This window comes from Zalophus californianus, chromosome 12 (assembly GCF_009762305.2).
Source record: "Zalophus californianus isolate mZalCal1 chromosome 12, mZalCal1.pri.v2, whole genome shotgun sequence".
In the NCBI taxonomy this organism is placed as follows: Eukaryota; Metazoa; Chordata; class Mammalia; order Carnivora; family Otariidae; genus Zalophus; species Zalophus californianus.
In genome coordinates, this window is record NC_045606.1 from 79,020,698 (window position 1) to 79,027,308 (window position 6,611).

The window sequence follows — 6,611 nt, forward strand, 5'->3', positions numbered from 1 at the left end:
CAGGACAGAGGAAATATATAATAACACACATGCACGTATTAACGGCATTTTAAAGATACAAGCAGACATGTGTATGGATGTACACACATACAAAAATACAAATTACTGAACTGGAACAAACCATCTGATGCATCAATTTGCTCCTGCAACAGTGACATTTATATTTGGACACAATAGATTAGATTCAGGAAACGATATTAGGATTGAGAGGAAATGTCATTATTTTTCAAACCAGATAACACTGAAATAATCACTGGAACTTAGATGAATGGAAGTTTATGAGGTCACAAACTTTTTATTCCTTGTCCCTCCAGATTCTAGGAATTTTTGTCATTGTGGATGTGTTCTAGAATATAGAATCATGTGATTATAAAAGAGGCATGTGTTTTCATTTGTTGTAGCTTTGGGAGTTCAGGCTATTGCCGTACCATATTTGCTAAAGACACCACGGCTAGACAGACCTAGCTGATCCTGGCTAAGGTACTGCATAGCTAACCATTTCTATGTGGTGGGAAGATGTCTAGGTTTTCCGAGGCAATCCCTTTGCAGAGGTGCAAGGCTATGTATGGAGGGGGCTTGATAGTGGTGCCCTATGGCTGGTGACAGTAGAATTGGCTACAAAGAAATCAACCTTGTCACCTGTGATATCAGAAAGGGATTTGGGAATATCTTATTGTGAGTAGCAAGGACATCAAATGCATGATAGTCTCAGTTGGGAGAGAGTTCCCAGAGGGTAAGTGTTAGAATCCTCCTAAGGAAGGAGACAGATGTTAGGAAGTTCTGTAAACAAAATTAGAGCAGTCCAGGTGACTTAGAACTGAAATCTGGATCTCAAGTTTTACACAATATGCTGTGGAGGACCCCTAGCCTATCCAATAAGGAGGTCTTGTTTCCCCAAAATTAAGTAACTGGAAGAGTTATGACCTCCTACCTGCTTCTTAATGACAGAGGCTCTTCTGTGAAGGGCTGGATCTTACCAAAGTTAGGTAGTTAAAGTGTTTCTCTAGAATCTAGGGTTCTGGAGCTATGCTCCCCAACCAGTTACTTGAAGGAGGCATGAAAACAAATGGCTGGAAAAAAAAAAAAAGCATCTCAATTTTCAGGGCACGAGGGGCTCATTCCTAATAATCTAGAGGAGATAAGTACTACCTTGGCCAGTTTACTCTCAGTTTTCATGGTCAGGGAGCAGGGGTAAAAATAATGTCCCCTCAGGGAGTATTCTTTCCTCTCCCAGACTTAGCAAGAAAGAAAATCATTTTTTTCAAGTTAGTTCTTAGAACAGACCGAAATACTAAAATTTGAATTGTTTGGATATTACCCATCTCTTGTGCCTCCATTCATATCAGGCATATTCAAACCATTTTGGATTTTTTCCAGGTTTTTCTATCTATGCTATGGATATTTGTAAAAAGTGTCCATAACCAGATAATTTTCGATATGTTTTCCATATGGTGGTTTTTAGAACCTCACTCTAAATTGGGGTAGAACTTAGATGAAAGCCTTTTACCAAGTTTTATCCTCGTGCCTGTCAGCTTCCATGTATTTGAGTTACCTGATGTGTGAAAATGGGGATATCCGACACTGCCACCCAGATTTGGGATAAGTTAACATTGAGGTTAAACACAGGTATCTCTATTGAATAACAGAACCTATGGAAGGATCAAGCAATAAAGATTTCTAGGGGCATGTGCGTGGCTCAGTTGGTTAAGCATCTGCCTTCGGCTCAGGGTCCTGGGATTGAGCCCTGTCAGACTCCCTGCTCAATGGGGAGTCTACTTCTCCCTCTGCCCCTGCCCCTGCTCTTTCTATCTCTCCCCCTCCCCCATCTCCCTCAAATAAATAAATAAGAATTTCATTGTCAACCCAGCTTTAATTCCCAAGAGCCCCATTATTTGCAATATATAATATTATGCAATTTATAATATGTAATATAAAATGTAGTAAAAATAGTCTCAGGGATCTTCTTATACATTCAGGCAACTTGCCTCTCTCCATTACAAAGTAATCCTGTAATATAGACGCAAGATATCCCAAACTGCCTCTTTGTTTTCCATAGAGAGCCAGTTATGACTTCATAAGCCATGCAGTCAGTTCTTCAGGAGGTGGTGATAAAGAGACAGATGTAAATGGCAATCTTACACCATTGAGGGAATGAACCCCCCCCTTTTTAAAAGATTTTCTGGCAATTTCACTCGGTAAAAAATATAATAATCAGTACAACATAAAGGAGTTTGTTCTAAAATATCTCAGATACATATGGACAGCAAGAAAAAAAATCTAGTCCGGGAATGTCTAGGACCCAAAAAGAGCCAATCTGCCACTTAAAAAGTCATTTCTAAAAACAGTAAATAGCAGGATAAGGAGGACTTGATTATATGTCCTTATACGACATTAGAACACTATCGGATGCACTGTTAATAGTTGGAGAATGTATGAGGCTGACTTAAGGGGCAGTGAAAGGAAAAAGGAAAGGGGATAGTCAAAATGTCGCTGTCAGCGCCTGGGGGAAGGAGGGTAGCAGGGAAAAGAAACAGGCTGAAGAAAGGTGGATACTGCTACTAAAACTCCAGCTGAACAATAGAACCAGCACCCCCACAGTAACTCAGGGCCAGTAAACTAGGTGGAAAAGGGAAGCTAAGCAAATTCACCTAATACCCTAAAACCTGTGATGGTTGGAGAGGACATGATGGGGAGAATCTTGAAGAAACGGAGAGGCAAGCACATTAAATATAATTGATTTCTCAGCTTAATTACAAGAAAGAGGATGCAGAAGAGGAGTGTGATGTAAATGTCTTACTAGGGGTAACTTAGACAAGTAGAAATTAGAAGCAAATAATGATTGCCGTTATTATGTCTTTAAATAAAACTGCGTTATGATGAGATATGATTAAATCCTTGTCAACAATACGGAAAGCTTATAACTACTGCCATTGTCATGGGTGGTAGTGCTTTTCATCAGACCATCGCACCATGCTCACAAGTCTCAGACTGTCCCTTCCAAGAAAGCTGCCGGTACACTGCACTAGTTGGCAGTCATGTGATGCCTTTTTTTTTTTTCTTCATGTGATGCCTTCTTGACTGGCCTTTATTTCTGGGATATTCTAGGCATGAGCAAGGAAAGCTGAATATAGTAAGAAACTGACTTCCTATGTCCTCACTTACTCTAGCAGGTACACACACTCACCTCTAGCCCTGGGCTTGAGCCCACCTACCTTGACAGATGATGGTCTGAGTGGGTATTAGTTCTGCAAGGGACACACTGCAAGGGAGATACTAAGCAATATCTCCTTCCTTATCCTTTATTTGGAAGAGGCAAGTGGGCTTATGTATCATTACTTTTTCAGCCCTGCCCATTTCCCATTCCCATTAGTATTTATATATTCTTTTTTCTCATATGTATACCTCTCCCCTATGGTCTTTTCTTCCAAATCATTGTGAACTGAAAAGGATTCTAAGCAGGAATATAGCTCTGCAATTTACCAGCTTTATGGCTTAGGCAGTTCCTTCAGCTTCACTGGTTCATCTGTGAAGCTCAGAATGGTTGGATTAGGTCATCATTTCCTGACAGGTGGCCCAAGAACCCCTAGCTGTTCAAGACTGCATTCTGGGGCATTCAGGTCAATATAAGTTGTAATGGTATTTGTTTTGACTTCTATTTTTAGGTCATAAATAAACACTTTAAAATTTTCCTATTAGGGGCACCTGGGTGGCTCAGTCGTTAAGCGTCTGCCTTTGGCTCAGGTTGTGATCCCAGCATCCTGGGATCGAGCCCTGCATCGGCGGGAAAGCCTGCTTTTCCCTCTCCCACTCCCCCTGTTGCGTTCCCTCTCACTGTGTCTCTCTCTGTCAAATAAATAAATTAAAAATCTTAAAAAAAATAAAAATAAAAAAATAAAATTTTCCTATTAAAACAAAAATATCTGAAAGCCTCCAAGGGCACAGCAGATGAGTATGTGCTGTGCTTAGCGGAGGTCAGATGAGATTGGGAGCAATTTATCGCACTTGCACATAGAAAGCCTCAACAGTTTTGACTGTTATTTAGAATTAAGTTGCTTTTAATTTTGGTCAGGATAGTCAAGGCACAGAACACTTCCTTTACTGTAAGGATCTCTCATGTTGCTTTTTTTTTTTTTTTTTTTTTTTCATGGGGCTTGAACTCATGACCCTGAGATTAAGACCTAAGCTGAGACCGAGTCAGATGCTTGACCAACTGAGCCACCTAGGCGCCCCTCTCATGTTGCCTTTTTATAGCTACTCCACTTCCCTCTCATTCACCCCCTTTTACCCCGGGCAACCACCAGTCTGTTGTCCATCTTGAGAATGTTCTATAAATGAAATCACACAGTATATAACCATTTGGGATTCTCTGTTTTCACTCAGAATAATTCTCTGGAGATGCATCCAGATAGTAGATGTATCAATAGTCTGTTCCTTTATATTGCTGAGTAGTGTTCCAATGTATGGATGTATCACAGTTTGTTTAACCACTCTCCTGTCAAAGGACAACTGCTATGAACATTCATGGTCAGACTTTTGAGTGAACATACGTTTTCATTTCTCTGGTATAACTAACTACACAGGAGTGCAATTGCTGGGTCTACTATAATTTCATGTGTAAGTTTTTAGGAAACTATTAAGCTGTTTTCCAGAGTGGCTGTATCATTTTACATTCCTACCAGAAATGCACAAATAATCCGGTTTTCCACATCCTTGCCAGCATTTAGTGTTGTCACTATTTTTGTTTTTAATTTTCGTCATTCTGACTGGTGTAGAGTGATGTCTCATGGTGGTTGTAATTTCCATTTCCCTAATGGCTTGTTGATGTGGAACATCTTTTCATGTGTTTATTTGCCCTTTATATAGGGTCTTCTCACCAAAAATAAATAATAAAGGTAGCGACGTGAGGTATGGGTGATAGATGGATGAATTACCTTGAATGTGATAATCATTTCACAAGATGTGCGTGTATCAGATCATCGCATTGTACCCTTCAATATATACAATGTTGTTAATTATACCTCAGAAAAGTGAGCAAACTAAAACATCACCAGCACACCACTAAATTTAGAAATAATTTAGTTTCTGCTTCCTCTTTGCTAATTTTGAGAGCAAAAAACGGATTTTTACTTCTTGTACTTTCCCACAGTGCTCTCTACGGAGCTAGTCGTATTGTAGGCATACCTGACAAATAGACTTGAGTCAACTGACAGATTGTTAGAGCACTGAGGGAGTCATCAGAAATTAGAAGTGATGTAAGAGGTGGGATTTGAGAACCATAAAACATTCTCTTTTTTACCACCAATATTCTAGTTTTATCATCAGTATTTCAGACTTAAAGATCATGGAAGGAAAACACTGAAGAAGGCTCTGAAGACACGTTCAGAAGATCCTGCATACACTATTCTCTCTTCTTCACATGCATGTTTTCCTCTTTAAGCCTAAATGGACTGAGGCTGTACTATTTAGTGTTTATTTGTTTTTTTTTAGTAATCTCTTTACTCTAGCAGTTCATTCATACAACGAGGCAGTTAATTCCTTAACCCACTGTACTTTGTTCAAAATAACTTGTATCAAATAATATTTTTTTCTTGGAGAATGGAGTCATGTCTTATCCAGTAATTGGGTGGTTCATAACATGTTTAAGTACTTCCAGTCTCATTTTCCTTCACAGTACTCTCTATTTTTTCTATTTCAGTCTCAGATATTTTACTGGATTCACATCCTACTCTGTTAACTGCCAGCTTCCTTGGGCTCTATTTACGACACAAATGGGAGAAAAATACGGAGAGAAAGGTAAGAATTCACCATGAATGTGTGAAATTGATCCTCTTCCTTAATCAACAAGTTAGGCTCATTGACATTTAATTATATAACAGGTGTACTTGCTCTGATTTTTGTAGTTTTTAAAAACACCTTTTCCTACGCGGTCGGCTTTTATTTCTCATTGTAGGTCATCACACATTTAGAAAAACATGCATTTTTTATTTAGTGGTTGACTTTATATTTATATTACATAATTCTCTTGGTTTCCAATTTTTTAACAGTTGCTGTTAGTTCCCTACTAGGAAAAAATTGATGAAATAGTCATGTTCCTTCTTCTACCCCACCCACCCCCTGCCCCCCTGGGTTTTCTCTACCACTCAATTTTAGTAAAAAAAAAAATATATATATATATATATTACTTTTCTCTGTGTTCACCTTCATATGTTAAATATTTTTATACTTCCATGATATGGTATGTCAAATTTACTTTTTATCATTTTATTCCCAGCCACACCGAGGCAGTCAATACTGCACTAACCTTCCATTCCTTTCTGTCCCAAATTTATGTTAGCTGTATCATTTCTATGTTGTCAGGGTATGTAACACCAACATTCTGGTCTGTAACTCTAATTCCTACCTTGCTTTTATTACTAGTGCTACAGTAAATATTTTTTTCAATATTCTCTGCTAATCCATATGTCAAAGTTACCCCAGTCATTTATTGTTTGGCTGAATTAATCCTCTAGCAGTTTCTTTAAGAAGGTCTCATAGGAACAATATACAGTATTTTTTGAATTTTACAAGTGGATCCTTGAGGGACAGTGTGACCAGATATAAGATTATTGGCT